Below are 17,938 nucleotides of genomic sequence, written 5' to 3' on the forward strand. Positions count from 1 at the left end.
CAAAGAATTTATAACTCATACGATTTTCTGTATAAAAGTATAAAGTACTGAAGGAATATTTTCACTTCAAATAAAAGGAAATAAATAAATAAATAAAAAAGAATACACTTATTTTAAAAAGAAATCTTGCCAGAGGAGGGAGGGTTTGCCCATAACATCTACCAGGGTTCACTGTGTCTATTTGGCGCGAGACAAGAATGGTTCTTTAGAGACCGGTCTTAAAAACTATTGTCCGTATTAGATATTTTTCCCCCTTCTCAACACACCAGACAGAGAGTTCAGTGCGAGTTGCTGGTCTCCTATATCCTTCGTGAGTGTCTTTTCGTTTATTTGGTCACTGAGGACCAGTGAAGCCGGACTCAGAAAGGTCGAAAGCACAATGACGTTCAGTGTCCACTTCAGACGCTCGGAAGGTTTATTCACTCTCAAAATATCGATGCCGTGATGTTCACGACACATGGAGCCGAACTGGTTTTGGGTTCCACAGAGACCGAAATCGCATTTCTCAATGGAACAACTGAGTTTTTTCCCCACTGTCAGAACCACAGCGGATCCCAAAAGTAATGAGTCGTGTGGAGAGCAGCAGACTCTGGACTTGACTAAGACAGTCATAATTGGGATAATGCTCAGCACCATCACCGCGGTCACTGTGATGGGTAACACTTTGGTCGTGATTGCGGTGTGTGTCGTGAAAAAACTAAGACAGCCGTCAAACTATCTACTAGTTTCTCTTGCCATAGCGGATCTGTCTGTGGCAGTTGTGGTGATGCCCTTTGTCATAGTGACTGACCTGACTGGAGGCGTCTGGCTGTTCGGAGAGGTTTTCTGCAACATCTTTATTGGAATGGATGTCATGTGCTGCACGGCATCAATAATGACATTATGTGTGATCAGTGTGGATAGGTAAGTTAATATATATATATATATATATATATATATATATATATATATATATATATATATATATATCACACACACACACACACACACACACACACACACACACAAGAAATAAGAAGTGTTGCCAACATTGTTAATCCGATTGAAATTTATAGTATGGTGATCATATAAACAGTACACTCATAACAAATGTTTAGTCTATTTTAAGATGTAGAGCCAACAATTTTCAACCAAACTGAATTGAGTATTTATTCTTTAAACAAAATTACATTTACGTTTTATTAATTACATTTTGTTAAACGTTATTCAGTTCAGTTTGATACAATTGACATGAGTAAATATTAAAAATACACTTGGGTGATTCTCACAAAACCTGTATTTGTATAAAACCTCCCAAAATCAAAGGAAACATAAGAAATTACAGACTATTTTGCACAAAATGAAGCCTCTTGTAGTTTTAGTAGATTATTATTATTATTATTATTATTATTATTATTACATGGTGACATCATTTTCATGACAGCAAATTTGACCCCCAAGTTCTCATTAAATGTGAAAAATTATATTTAAATTGTGAAGTAGTTATACATTATAGCTACTCCGGTATACATGCCTTCCATTTATGCTGATTTTAATAATAATAAAAAATATATAACAACAACATCTTGCTTAATGCAATACAGTAAAACTGCCCGGATGGGTTACGGTAATGAGAATTGGGGGTAAAAGTGTTCAGGAAATAATGTCAAAATGCAAAAAGTCCTAGATGAAGGCCTAATTTGTTTTTCATTATGCATTTATTTTCTATTTTTCATTGATTTGTGGTTAAATATGACCAGAACATTTAATTGATGCAATTTTATATAATTACATTACAACACCCGTTTTATAATGACACTTTATAATAACTTACATTAGTGACATTAACAACATTTTTACATTTTATAATTCTTGACAGATCTTTATTTGCTTTGAATTGTTAGAAATATGATGAAACTTTGATTGATATAGTGGAAACTGTACTTCAGCTTCTTTTTTTTTCTCTCCCCTGGGTAAAAATGGTAAAAATAGCTTTTTGTTGTCAAGACTTCATGGTAGGTGTCTATAAGGAACTTAACTTTGAAAAATAACCCTGTGAGAAGGATTCACTGCCCCAGTATTAGTGGGACAACTTGCCCCAATTAGACATTCATGAAAAAAATTCATATCCTATGAACACACTTCAGCCTTTCAATGAAAATCTATTGAACCCGACCTTAATGTGTGTGTGGTTTTATAGTGTTTGTCGTTATGGTGTTTTATTGTGCAATTTTTGTTTGTAGAGAAAAATGTCTCAATGTCCTAATTTAAAACAGATTTGAACTAGGTGTTTGAATCCAACAAACAAACCCAGATCATGCATCTGTGTTACTGGATTTCTGACTCAAAATGTAATAGGCCTAATTATCGAGATTATAAGAGCAACAATGTCCCCATGTCCCCACTACATCTGAGTGAGCATGAACTACTGATCTGTTGAGCATTATTTAATGTTTATTAATGAAAAAAAAAAAAAAAAAAAAATTATATACAATATATATATATATATACACACACACGCACACTACCGGTCAAAAGTTTTGAAACACTTGACCGAAATGTTTCTCATGATCTTAAAAATCTTTTGATCTGAAGGCGTATGCTTAAATGTTTGAAATTAGTTTTGTAGACAAAAATATAATTGTGCCACCATATTAATTTATTTCATTCTAAAACTAAAATTTAATAAATTTTTTTTAAAAAAAACAAGTTTTTGAAATTGATGACTTGGACCAAATAATAAAGAAAAGCCAATAAGTGCCCAACATAGATGGGAACTCCTTCAATACTGTTTAAAAAGCATCCCAGGGTGATACCTCAAGAAGTTGGTTGAGAAAATGTCAAGAGTACATGTCTGCAAATTCTAGGCAAAGGGTGACTACTTTGAAGATGCTAAAATATAACACAGTTTTTATTTATTCTGGATTTTTTAGTCACAACATAATTCCCATAGTTCCATTTATGTTATTCCATAGTTTTAATGACTTTACTATTATTCTAATATATATATATATATATATATATATATATATATATATATATATATATATATATATATATATATATATAGAATAATATATATATATACTGTATATACTGTATATGAAAGATATCATTTCTTAATTAAAAAGAAGAGGAAAAATATTCCTCGGCCTCATTACAACAGCCATTTAATTTAAGCAACCCTAAATAAATAAACAGAACATTAAAAATGCTTCCATGTCATTGAAACCCTAACTGAAGCTGCCTCCTTGTGTGTGTGCAATTTTGAAAGTGCTCTTTGATAAACTTCTGAGTACTACATTCTGAAACACCCTGCTTGGCTGTATAATTCGAATAAATGTAGTCCCTTTCTCACGTCTCGATGAACAATCCGGCAACAAGGTTTATAGATTTGTAAATTCAAATACATGGATGCAGCATACCTTTGCCCAGTGGTGTCTCTTACATAATTGATTAGTTAACCTAATATTTGTTCCTACATAATAAATGAATATTTTAGAGAGGCCATTACATCCTAAGGAGTATGAAATATTTCATCCTCATTTAGCAAATTATAGCCTACTAAAATGTTAAACCCTTTAACACTGTGAAAAGTGGCTGATAATGACTACTTATTAAGTTTTAAGAAGATATTAAAGGGATAATTCTGTCATTATTCACTCACCATCAACGGAGATGTTGGTCACCATTCACTTTGTTTGTATGGAGAAAATATTCAATGAAAGTAAATGGTGACTGGGTTTAACAAACTGAAATAAAAACAGTAATGTTTAAAATGTTTTTTTTTTTTTAAACTACAGTATCTCTTTGACTATTTGTGTTTAGCATTTGCAATAGGTTAAACTTTAGCCATCCTATCGCTGAAATCAGTGCAATCAGTCCAGAGGTGGGTAGTAACACGCTACATTTACTTTTAAGAGTATGTTTCATGGTGGGTAATTTTCACTCTCAAGTAAATTTCTGATGACAGTTTTTCACTAGCATAATTCAGACTTTGACTTGCAGCCATAAGGATGGGATTACTTCACTAACATTTAAAGTTAGACATTGAATTTGAAAAGTGCTTGAGATAAATAATTCAGGTATCATAGATGGCTGTAGAAATATTGCCTTTTAAAGAGATTTTCAGCTTTCTATCCAGCTGTAGGCTGTCTTAATTTCAAGTCAACGTTTAATGCTTCATTTAAAAAGATAGACAATCAAATAGCTAAACACAGCTATATGCATGCACCTGCTGGAGGTCATTTCTGTTTTGTTTGAATGATTAAAAAAGTCAGTGAAACTGAATGAAACTATATCAAACCAAATGGCGTTTGTTTTAATAAATATGGGGATTTTTGCCACATTTCTTTTATTGATAGAAACAACAGTAGGCTATACTGTAAAAAGTGGTAATCTGCAATTGTTACCTTAAGGAGCTATTTCTACCTGATCTAACCCTTAAAATTAGTTTTGATGGTGTAACCTAATGTATACAGGTTGATTCGGTGATGTTAAATAATAAAAGCCAGTTAATTTAGATGTTACCACATGAAGCACATTTTGTAGGTTAACATTTTTTTTCAGTGTAGAGAGAGAGAGACCGAGAGGGGGGTGGGATGGGAACACTTTTCAGGTTGTCAAATTAGGGGATCACTGTGGTTCCTCTACAAGAACACCTGTGTGAACTGGAGGGAAACTGACTTTTACGATACACTAAAAATGTCCTATAAAGGGAAATTGGAAAAATGTAAAGTTGGTTAAAATTAATTGCAAAAACTGTGTAATGCAAAAAAAGTATAGTTAGTTCTGTGAAAGAGTCTAGCATGTTTGCAGGTGCCACTTGTTTTGATATTTTTTATACCTAATGCAATTTTATGGATGACTGTAGGAAATGTATGATATTTAAAAGGTTGTAATGGCACACTGTAGAGTCCTTTATAATACTGCTTTTTTTTCCTACTATACAGACTATACAGTACAGATATATTTTTGCAAATGCAAGTGAAAGGGAAAAATACACATAATACTGTAGATTCCAGGTGAAGATACTAATTTATTTCAGGCAGATAAGACCTCTTCATAAAACTATTCAAAACAGGGGCCTGAAATTCAGTAGATGATGCTGAAATGAAAGGACGATTCTCTAATGAAGTCCCCACAGAATATTTGTTCCTCCTTTTGTTTCCAGTACTGATGTTCTCTCATTAATAAGTCTTGATATTAACCATCAGTTTAAGAGTGCATTTCATTACACATAATTGAACACAGAGACAAATTACTGCCCTATAACAATCCTAGCATAGCAAGAACTTCAACTTTGCTTTGATCCATGTTTTTGCTTTTGTCTGAAAAGCCATGCCACTGAAACCCTCGCTACCACACAATGCAGCTATTGCAGCTTTGGACATTGATACTGATGCTGCCGTGACTTTAATTATAGCAATAACTACACAGATCGACATAGAGTAAAGCTTATGTTTGCTGGTCACACTCAGACAGAAATGTATGCATTCATCAGTGCGGTCGAATGAATGTAAGCTTGTTAAGTGTCCGTTTAGTATTAGCTAATTCTAATTGATGTACTGTTTCTAATGTGGGGTTAGATGAATTCAAGTTTCTTCAAAGTGTTTTTCATTAGAAGTGAATGCTAAACATTTACTTGCAAGCAAAATATGCTTACATTCAAGACACCTCTGCATTTATAACTAGCCTGTCCTTGCAGTTCCTTTTTCATCCTCTTGCAATTTTCTTTGCATTGCTCATTGTTCTCAAATAATTTCTGACTAATTTAAATTTACAGTTGACAGTTTATCCAAGGATAGTAAGATGGACAGTGCATGTACAAAGTACCTTCATTTGATTGAACTGCCACTGACAGCAGCTGCTTAATCATAAGAAGAGCACCAGTCTACATTGTTCCATCCCACTTATTAACTGTTGTGTTCTGTGTTAACTGTTCTGAATCCAGTTATTATTTCCTGTCTGAACTGGAGTGTAGACAGTACTCAACATCAAAAGATGCCCAGACTGCAGATTTATTTTGTAGATGACAATGTATTATAGCAAGAAGGGGCTTTTAAACATCTGAAAATTATAGCAATCACCACTATTACTATTTTTCATACTTAGTGTTAGAGATTTGAACAAACCCCTAACCGTAAGTATTAAACTTCGGAACCTAAATTAAGACACAGGCATGAATAAAACCTAAAATTGCGCGTGAGGAGAGGTGTGCTATTAGTTTTCTAAGCATTCACAGTTAGAACAAAAACAAATAGACTCACATTAAAGGAGGGACCAGAGGAATATCTAAGGACCACTACATCATGAGGATGTGGGGGTGGGCTCATTTGACTTAAGCCAGTAAGCAACCACCCAGAACATCCTAGCGACCGAATAACAATGTACTAAAAAGCAGAAAGTGCCTACCCTGTAGCAACGCCCTGGTAATTACCCACAATACCCCAATGATGGAGTGTTTTGCAATGCTCACATTTTCTTTAGAAAACATTAAAATATAGATATTTCATTATTTTTGTTACCTCCAAATGCATACATTGGGTAAATAGTCTATTCCTAAAGGTCAATTGCATTTTAAACTCCAGTTGAAAAAAAAAAAAAAACTGAAATAAGATCAAGAAAGCACATTAGCAACTAATGTGAAATGGTTTCATGGTCCACCGATTTATTGGGAGTTTCTGTGTATATCTACGAAAGGTTTTAACTACCTTAAATGTCCAGTCCAATAAGTTTCACTAAGCCCTTTCCTGATTACCAGCATTCTCATGCATGAAATGAAAGGTTTTATTTTTAGAGGTAGGCAGGGGAATAAAGACTATCTGCTTTCTTAGGTAAAAAGAGAAGTGAACTTACCAAATGATTCATTCAAAATTCAAATCCATAGAATCTGCTAGTTAGATCAAGTCTCTTTGAAATGCCCGCTACAATGAAATAGAGTTTCACTTTGTTTTTACATTTTCTTAATACCATATTTGGCTACTACAGGGAATGATATAAATTGAATGACATACAGCTACACTGGAACACAGTTGCATGTTGCTTTCTGAATGTTCATGTACCCCAGACATTTTGTATGGAAATCAGAAAGTAATCGCATTCACATGAAGAATGGTGAGCATGATTAGGAGGTTGCATTTTCGATCTAAGACTACATTTTTACTTCACTGATGTTAGGTTTAGAGTTGAGGTTCAAGTTAGGGGGTAAAATATTAATTCCTGTTGACTGTATTGCATCATTTCCAACTAAAAATACAACTTACTTTTGCTGCCACACTGTGGACATTTCACCTTGAAACTGGAGCTCACACACGCCAATTCGTTCATCAACACTTCCAGCTTTAGCCACTGAGGGCACTGGTTAGATTTTCGGTAAGCACAGACCAGTTTCAGCAGCAGAACTTTAGACATCCAATCGCTGAAACCATAGTGCAATCAGTCCAGAGGTGGGTAGTAACACGCTACATTTACTCCGTTACATTTACTTTTATGAGTATGTTTCATGGTGGGTAATTTTCACTCTTAAGTAAATTTCTGATTACATTTTTTTACTTCGATACTATGGGTAGTGTTCCTGTCGTTACATTACTGGTTTTAAATACATAAGTGTTAATAAATGCGTAATTCAAAAGATTTTTACGATAATGTAACTTCACTCCACAAAATGCCTTCAATTTACACCAAGACGGATATATTTCAAGATTAAAATTGCAGCTCCAACTTAAGAAAACACGGTGAGGTAAGTTTTAGAGATTGTGACAATTTGGGCTTGTCTGTGTCATGGTGATACTCATTCATTTTCAGCGTGAATCTGTAACTGTGGGCTCTTATGACCTCATTTTCTATGTTTGCATTTTTATTTCAGCGTTGCAACATATCAGTGCCTACTCTATAAATCCTTGTAAACATTTGCGTTAAGTGCAAATGTTTTGCCCTGCCTATCGCAATAGTGAGCATTTATGCACGTGCAAGGTTGGCGCGTGAACAGCATTTGACAGATGCGGGTGGCTTTGTTTTATGGACAACAAGCTTCTAAACACAGAGATTAAGTGCAATATACCCTTAGTGTATAGAACTAATGAGTGGAGTAGAGGGTGTAGCCCACATCTTGGCTTAACAGACAAACTCCTGCAGAATTGATGTTCTGAGCCCAGCCACAGAATGGGGGCAGGGTGATGGATGCTGACACCAACCAGACACGACAATCATCTTGGCCATCAGTTAACCATCACTGAACTAAATTCACACAAGATGTAAAAAGCTGTGAAATGATGACAGAAGGCATGAATAAAGAATGATCTTGCTTCAGTGTATAAATAAACATTATATATAACTTGAGACTGTGTGACATTGTTCACGTTTTTCACCATAATAATTATTAATCATTCTGTAATGCATGTTACCTGAGTACTTTTTTTCAAGTACTTTTACTTGAGTAAAGTTTTTGGCTACTCTAACCACCTCTGGATCAGTCTGCTATTTTCCACCTGCTGTCGGCATGTATAGAACAAGGAAAGTGCAGCTGAAGTTATGTGATCTGCGACAATTCAACACAGTGGCAGAAAAAATCGACTAGTTGGTACAACCCTAGTTCCCTAACTGCCAGGCCATGGCTCAGAATAATTCAAAAGTGCATTTTAATCTAAAAAAATAATGATGTGGACAATTAGATAATTTATAACAGAGGATTTTTTATGTACGTGACATTCAGTTGTGCCTAAGGGTACCCAAAAACACTGTTATTTGATAACTGAACATTAGGATAGAGCAGAGACAGACAAAGAAAGAAAGATTCCTAATGCAAATATTACATATTCATAATGGGGTCCATTATGTGAGTTCTTTTTGAAAACTTTTGAAGGCATCAGAAGCCTTGAGTGAATATTCTAATGCTTTCTGAAACTTTTTGACAGAGCTATCACATTGAAGATCTCAAAGCAAGTTTAACATGCACAGAGAAATGGAAAATATGGCTTTCTTTCTTTCGTGGAATACAAAATGAGAAGTTTTAAAGAATGTTTACACTGCTTTCTTTAATACAAAGAAAGTGAAGGGTGACCAGGAGCTGTCAAGCTCAAAATAAGGATCGTAGATGCTTATTTTGGGGGGTTAAACGATGATAGAATGTTAAGCTATTCTCTTAACAGCTTACTGTGAACCGAATAAACTGCAGTTAATATTAATGAATCCCATATTAATTCATGTCCAGATATCTTATGGGTAAAAACATATCTTCTGTTTTATCTTCTGAGATGCCAGAGATTCAACTGTGAACACAAAGGCTGCTCCACTCAGGTTGTTGGGGAAATTCAGGTCAGTGGAATTTCTTGGGTCTGGTGATTTTGAGGTATGTTGAGCCATATATGGCAAATTATGGGCTGATGAGAAATCTTTGGGTTCATTTGTTTTGAGGAATGAAGCTTCTTTAACGTAAAACATGCAGTGTGACGCTATCTTTCCTGCTGACAAAAGATATAAACACGGAGACAGTGTGCAACAGCGAAAGCCGTCTGGGTAACGCACGTTGATGGAATAACTGTCCGCAAGCTGGTCTTTCTAGCAAGGTTATTAACCGTGTACCGTTTCTACCCTCTGTTTCCACAGATACCTTGGAATCACTCGACCTTTGACTTACCCCGCAAGACAGAATGGACAACTGATGGCCAAGATGATTGTCGGTGTCTGGTTGGTGTCGGCATCCATCTCCCTGCCCCCGTTCTGTGGCTGGTCTCAGAACATCAATTCTGCAGGAGTTTGTCTGATAAGCCAAGATGTGGGCTACACCCTCTACTCCACAGCTGTGGCCTTCTACATCCCAATGGTGGTCATGCTTTTCATGTATTACAAGATCTTTAAAGCTGCCCGCATAAGTGGGGCCAAACACCACTTCACTGAACTTCCCCCAATTCAGTTGACATGTCCCGAGCCAACGTTAGCCACCGTGGAGGGTGTCTGCATGCATGGGTTGAAGAACCCCTCAGAAACGGAGGAGTTCTCCACCTTGTCCTGCCTGTTAAATCGCGAACGTCGTAGCGCCTCAATTTTCAGACGCGAGCAGAAGGCAGCCACCACGCTTGGGGTGATCATGGGAGTTTTTTCGTTCTGCTGGTTGCCCTTTTTCCTCTTCACCACAGCACGGCCGTTCATATGTGGGATGCTCAGCAACTGCGCCCCCGTCTGGTTGGAGCGGGTACTGTTGTGGCTGGGCTACACCAACTCGCTCATGAACCCTTTCATCTACGCCTTCTTCAACCGAGATCTGCGCTGTACTTATAAAAACTTGCTTCGCTGTCGTTACCAAAACATCAACCATCGACTCTCGGCTATGGGAGTGCATGAGGCTCTAAAACTTTGAGAATTCAAGAACAGTCACAGTCTGTTTATATTTTGGGATGGTGCAAGATATATCCTCTTGACTCTACAAGAAGCTAAGCAACACAATTTGTAGAGTATAATCACAATACTTGGTGTCTTGTTCCATCAGGCCCTTTCACATGACTTCAGCATTTCCACTTGTGCCACATTGTGCACCGGTCAAGTAGTGTAGAGTATTACTCAAGATCAAACAGTTTTAACTTTGACCCTGTTTACTGCTGACCTGTTGAAGCATAGCCAATGATTGCCATACAGTTTGCATGACTTATGCAATATCTGTCAAACAAATTGAACACTGACATCAAACAGACACAGGTGTGCACCAAAAGCTTGAATGTGTAAGCACCCTTAAGCCCAAGGTATACTACTGTTTTGACACAAATGCTAAGCATAAGCATATAGTCGATCACTCAGCCTTTTTAAAGTACACTCCATTTGACTGTGCACGCACACATAGGTGGTTGGTGCATGCATGCTATGACTGCTATGAGATGCTGGATTATTTCTCTTTAGGGGTTTAGACCCATAAAGATATAGTCCTTCAGACTTGTGTTATACAGATTCAGATTTCTCCAGATCTCTTCACACATGTTGTTGTTTCCATGTTTGTCTTCTTGATGATTACATCTTCTTCTTGCACTTCTTTGTGTTCAATTGTGAGTGTTGCCACCTTGTGGACCCACTAATTAGTGCAAATAATTCCAGGCACATATGCATACTGCTCGTTCAGAGTACGCGCCGTTAGAAAAATCGGGCCACACGGTCTACAGACTGTCTACAAACTGCATTCCAGTGTAGCTGTTTGTCATTAGATTTGTATGATGGCCTGTAATATCCAAATAAGGTAATATTCTTATGTGAAAATAAAGTGAAAATCTATTTCATTGTAGTGGTCATTTCAAAGAGACTTTGAATTAACTAGCAGGTTCTATGGATTTGAATTTGGAACCTCTGGTAACATTTGGACCACATCGGCTTTTGGTGAACATGTCTCATTAAGTGTTAAAGACAGCTGATTTTGCCCTACGATAACAGAAATCTTTTAGGATCCACAAAATTTGTTTTAGATAGCAAAATCATGACCAAATTCAGTCATAGTAAACCTGGCTGAATTTAAATTCACCAAGAGCATCCCAAGGCAGTTAAGTTTCACGAACCCACATCCATTTTTCTACGATGTATCAAAGTAAATGCCAGGACTGCTTTCTGTTCTAAGCTCAAATAAATGTTTTCACTGTTTACTGTGTATATTTTCCCACTTTCTTGCTACCTAACAACCTCGGCCTTCTGTGTTGCTATCTGCAACGCTTTTCATGTGGTGAGTGAATGCTGTGTTAAAGCCCTGATACAAGTAATATAAAAGGGCCTTTTAACACAGCAAGTTACCTAGCTATTGTGCTACAACAGAATGAACAGAGCCTTGAATTTTACACAAGATTACAATAGCTTGATTTCTCTGGACTTTCTTTAGTCATTCTTTTTGTTGCTGTAAGAATACAGTTTTGAATTCATGAATCCAAATGAATTCATAAAATATCCTGAACAAATGAATAGGCAAAAAACAAGATGATGGAGTACCATTGCTGATGTTTAATAAAAACAGGATGCTTTGGTTCACATACACAGTGAATTTGCATGAAAGTATATTGCTTTATTAACCCTTTAAAAGAGTCATGGCATTTTACATTTGGAAATTAAATATGTAGATATGATTGTCCTTTTTTCTGTAGCTACATCTTTACCAATTTATAAATATGTTGATTGTTGTTTGTGGTTTAGTATGTGTTCTGTAAAAGGATTTTATAGAAATAATGTACTTTAGATCGCTAAATTGAAATAAATGATATTGTGATTAGAAATTTTTTAAAAATGGCTAAAATACACATTTAGTTCATAATTTGACTCTTTGAGTTCTGGTGTACATGCCTAGCTGTCTTAATTCCCATGTTTTCTTAATAAATATTACCCTAATGAATATTCCATTGCACATGAATTTCATTTGCATACTCTTAGAAGCCCAAGTGTCTGCCTTACATGTTTAACATTTGATATGGGCTATGAAAATTAGAAGCTTTAATATATTTTAATAAAGCCACTAGCTGTCATACAGAAAAAAGTTCATTTGTAATTCAGTTAATTAGTCTGGTTTGTTTGCGTTGGGTTCACACCAGGTACAAACAAGTTTTAACATTATAATAGCTCACCATGGTGGCTTGTTTTTTTTTTTTTTTTTTTTTAAAGACCCTCATTTCTCCTGATGATTGTAAAGGATTGCTGTTAGGCTACTGATGAACTTTACTGTAAATCAGTGGCCACCCGTGCAGTTTACGTCTAGGACTTCAGTGCGATTCATGCCATTAAGAAAACACCATTTCACAATTAATAAGGCACTCTATGCCTATGAACATCATACATTACATCACAGCCAACTAATAACACCAATTGACATTTTAAAAAACACGTCCACGACCAAAAGCCAAAACTTGAAACTCCACTGAATGCTCAAGCAAGCCTAATTTTAACTTGAGCATGATTGTTTTGTGAAATGAATGTCTCCCGAACTGACTTTCAAAAATCATAATTTGTCATATGAATCTACCAAGGAGGTCTATAATACCTGGAAAAATGTATCTAATAATATTTGCTTTAAATGTTGCTTGCAATTAATTTAGTTTTTTCAGGGTACATGATTACTTTTCAAAACTTGAAATGACACTGAATTCTCAAGTCAGCCTAATTTATACGTAGAAAACTCCACATGTTGAAATAACAATGCAAAAACACTTACCAATTTACTTAAGGTGAAAATCAGCCCTCCTTTCCTCTTTAACAAATTAAATAATCACATGATCATGCAGAACGTCAAGTTTTTAAATCCATTAAGATCTCTTTCTCAGCGGCGATAGCGCCAATAATGACAGCTAAAAGGCCTTGACTGGGACATATCCTAAATACCACACCCACCAAGAACAAATAAATTAATCTGATTGGCTGATGAATCTGACAATCTGACTTTAGATGCCTATTCACTTTCACTGTTGACGGATTCTGTAGAAATTCTGAAGGCCTAATGGGGTGGAGCTCAGACTCACATGCTGCTGAATTAGAAGTGAAAAGCAATTGGAAATAGGAAAGGATGAAAACTTTCTTTTTTTTTTAGGCATGTTATGCCAGCAGAGAGGGCTTTGCTGGCCCTGAGAATTCACCACTGCTGTAAATCCAGTTGTAGTACCTAGGTGATTAAATGTGCCAAAAAAATCCAATAAACTTACATTGAAGGAGGGACGTGAGCCATTGGGTCAGTAAGCAATCATCTTACAATGCACTAGCAACCATCTGAACAACCACAAACCTCTGAACCTCTTAGCATCCATATATGAAAGTCCTGGCAACCTCCCCAAAATTCTAAATGGAAATTCTAATATAAATCAGCAATTCTTACATAACTTAAAACAAAATTACAGTCATACTGAGCATATTCATGCAGGTGGCTAATAAATTGGTCCTCTTCTCACACATCAGATACAAATTAACCAAATCCAGATTGCCCTAACTCTTTTCTAATTTCTGGCAAAAGTGGAACATGCTAATAAAGGCACTAATACTGTAAGTGAAGGCCATCTACACACCAGCACCAAAACACTGTTTCCCCAATGGTCCAGAGTCTTAAGTTAAAACATGAACATACCAGTGAAATCAAGCTACAAACTCCATCAGCAACTTAAACAGAGGCTTTGATGGACCACACCATAGAGGCATCTACACCAGCACTGAGCCTGGAGGTGTGTTGTAGCTCTAATATGCATTTCTTTGCAATAAGGAAATGCAAGTATGCTGTTTAGAATCATCAAGAATCTTGCTTCAAGATGAGTGCTCCACAAGGCCTTTTGTGCCCTCATTCACTGGTCAAATCCTTGTGTACTAATATGTGACTTATGAATTAAAACTTCTCACTGGAGGGTTTGCCACCTGCTCTGGCTTCTCCATCCTACAACATTGCTCAATCGAAGTGACAATTTTTACCTTCTGCATTTTGCCTTCTGGGTGTTGAAGATGCCCTTAACTTCGCCTAACCTCGATCTAAAATCAGGAAGACAACATGTGTGGGGGTTTTCTGCTCTGGTGTATTAATGCATTGCAACATGTAAAAGCTATCGTGCTAGAAATGTTTACATTTGCCCCACGTCTCAGAGCCATTAGATACTCATATACTCACAGACTGGCTTAAATTACAAGATGAAAGGCTGCCAATTTTTTGCACTTTCATCAAGTTCTGCATAGCAGCTCTTTTACAGTTAATACAAAATGATTATATGATGAGATGATGATAGCATTTTAAAGTGTTACAACACTCAGTGGGTCTCAGCCATAAAATAAGAGTTGAATGAATTTGAGTGTAAATTGTATGCAAAAACATTCTTACATAAATTGTCACTTAAATGTAGAATTGGGAAATGTAGAATTGGGAATTGTAAGAATCCACACTTTTATCTCTTCTAAAAGGTAGTGTAGGATGGGGGAAGACGCCCCCCGGGGCAGGCCCGGATCCAGATCAAAATCACTGAGGATGCTTCTGAAAATAGTGGGGGTGCTCTGTATAAAGTGGAGATGTATCGTAATTACACATTTTTAAAATATATTAAATCATGTTTAAATGCTACTAAAACAACATAAAGAACAGTTTTTTTTATGTACAAAACATTTATTGCTTCTTTTTTCACATGATCTGTCGCTGAAAATGACAGCAAAATGCTGCGCCTGCAGTTTAGGACATACATGATTTGCACAATCATACATGTTTATACGTTTTGATGCAGCAATTGTGTGTTCACAAACCGCAGGGATTTTTGTGTGTTTGATGGGATTCAAGGAAATCTGCTTGCCAATTTACAGTATTAGACTTACATATTCAATTGAGCAGAGGTGTGCAATTATTTTGGTACAGGGGCCACATCAGCCACCAAGTAGAACATGGAAGAGAGAAGATAAACAGTTCTACATAGTTGTATCTTTTAAGCCCTGAAGTAGTAGTGCACTCATGCACTTAATGAATGATGCACAATTTTCTGAAGTGTTACTGATGGGACCATTCTGTGATTGCTTGAAGTTTTGCTGCTACCTTTCTATCACGTGTTAGTAAAAATGAATTAAGACTAAGTTAAGACTTAATTAAGAAGGTATAATTATTAGTTGTTTATTTTACCATACTTCAATGCAGTGGTTATTTAGTATTCAATTTAACACTCTACATCAGGTGTCTGGTTTAATAAATAAAATAAAATCTTTGGAAATTATAGATTCTAAAAGCTTATTTTAATGTTGGCCACAAAGTGGACACATTTGTTTTATTCTCAGAACATTATCAACCTGTTTACACACTCATGGGTCATGATGTGAGTTTCGTTAATGGTTTATTTGGCACCCCATTCAGCACACAACTGAATAAAACAGGCTGCATGACACTGATAAATGATTACTGACAGAGTAATATTCACATACAGGTGTGAGGGACTTCAGCATTTTACAAGTAACACAAAGAACAAACATTTTCCTCTCTCACTTGGTTTTGCTCACGTATCCCCACCGTGTGAGAATGATGCGAAGATCTATTGGGATTTTACTAAAGTTCATAACTGAAAAGGTTTGCACGCAGACTTGGCACTAAACAGCACACACAGCATCACGAATGGACACGGAGTGGCTGCATCACACTTTTCTTTGAGCATAATATTGCACTATTGAGCACTTTAAGGTTTTTTTCCGAAGAGGAGAAAGCGCGCATACTCGCATGCATGGTTGCCAGATCGCATAAATTAAGAATGACATAAGGCGAAATATTTCCTATTTGTGCAAGTATAAATCTCTGATTGGGGTTTTGCATCTATTATCTGGCAACCCTGAGCACATTAAAAGCTTGTGGATGCGCGATAGGTCCCAAAGCCAGAAAAATGAAAGCTCTAATAAAAAAACGTTTATGATAAATCAACCCGCGGGCAGCAGTTTGCCCTGGTCTGCAATTGAGAGTGCTCTAAGGTTTGTTTGAGGGTGCCTAGTACCCCCGTAGAACCGGGCCTGCCCCCCCAAGATGACCCCCCCACTTAACTTTTTCTCTTGACCACCGATGGCACTAAATCTCATCTCAACACCTTTATTGAATGTCTGTGCTCCTCTTAATCTTGATATTTCATCTAAATATCAACATTTGTGAGATTTATTCCAACCAAACAGTTTTGAGGTTAAATTATCTCATTTTTTTTCATTGGAAAATAGTGATCTGTGACATTCTATTATGTTGGATATCAAAGGTTTTTATGTCTATTTGTTAATGGGGGATCTGTGGACACAGTAAAGTATTTAGATTTTTGGAGTAAAATATACTGTTTTAATTTTGGAGTGCCAAGGTATATTTAGACCCTTGGGGTAAGATGAGCCCGGGTTGTTCGATATGCATCTCTAGTGCATTCACGCATCAATTTACGCTAAGAATCGTTTTGCAAACTGTTTGCCAGACATATTGTTAATAAAACCAATCATAACGTAAAATGTTGCAAATGCAACAAAGAATGGTTTTACGAACATTTTACATAGAAATTAATTCTGCTTTTGTTTCAGGAACGAGACCCAATGCACATTATGTACGTACACAAAGGCATGCATTTCTTTTACCTAGACTGAGCACATTGCGTGAGTGTCAAATGTTTATATAACATTGTTGTGAGTTGCCTAGTCTCAGTCATAGTAACATTACATGCACTCATGCTTTTCCAAGTCAAGCCAACTAATACACTAACTGAAATGAGATCAAAGTGGAAGAGGCTGAGACTTCAAAGTGGTACATCTTGAGTGTATGCCTCTTAATAGAAGAGAATATTAGGCTTTACTTCTGATATCTTTGTATTGCCTGGGATCAAAGGACACCCATCCACACCCATATGCACAGACAAAGTTTTAATAATTTTCAATAATTTTCTAAGCAAATTGTTTATTCACTAAGATGCTGCGAAAACTAAATGGACTAGCATGGATGAAATTAAATGAACAAGGCTCACTGCCGTGTATAAAGATGTCTTTAAACAATACATCCACAATAAAGGAATATGTTACCCAAAAATTAAAATTCTCTCATTATTTACTCACCCTCATGATATCCCACAATCCAAAAATCACATAGTCAACATAAACGTCATTGATACCAGCTGTTAAATTAATGTATATTAATAAATTAATATAAATATTTAAGAACTTTTTAAAATCTAAATCCTGCTTCTGTTCTGCAGCAGTATGCGCGTGACGTAATGGCATAGGCATTTGAAACATGCGAGAACTGAGGCACGTGCATTAAAGCCAGAAGAACAGCGCTGTTTACAAGTGAGGAGGAATGCTGTACAGTAACTTGATTGTTTTTGGTTTAGATCTGTATTTATCTGTTTATTTACTCACAATGATATGTTTGTGTGCTCATCCTGGATGTCTCAACTGAGTGGAGAATGTGAGATTACGTTGGTATCATGGCAACGCGGATACGTCACACAAGAGACCGCTTGAACTCCACCCTCTAGAGAAGCCTAACGGATGCAATGGT

General features: G+C 36.3%; 1 pseudogene; it reads left to right on the forward strand.

The window, feature by feature from the left end:
* Positions 1–444: 444 nt before the first annotated feature.
* Positions 445–12,224, forward strand: LOC127432239 (5-hydroxytryptamine receptor 7-like; annotated as a pseudogene).
* Positions 12,225–17,938: the final 5,714 nt, after the last annotated feature.

This window comes from Myxocyprinus asiaticus, chromosome 42 (genome assembly GCF_019703515.2).
Source record: "Myxocyprinus asiaticus isolate MX2 ecotype Aquarium Trade chromosome 42, UBuf_Myxa_2, whole genome shotgun sequence".
Taxonomy (NCBI): Eukaryota; Metazoa; Chordata; class Actinopteri; order Cypriniformes; family Catostomidae; genus Myxocyprinus; species Myxocyprinus asiaticus.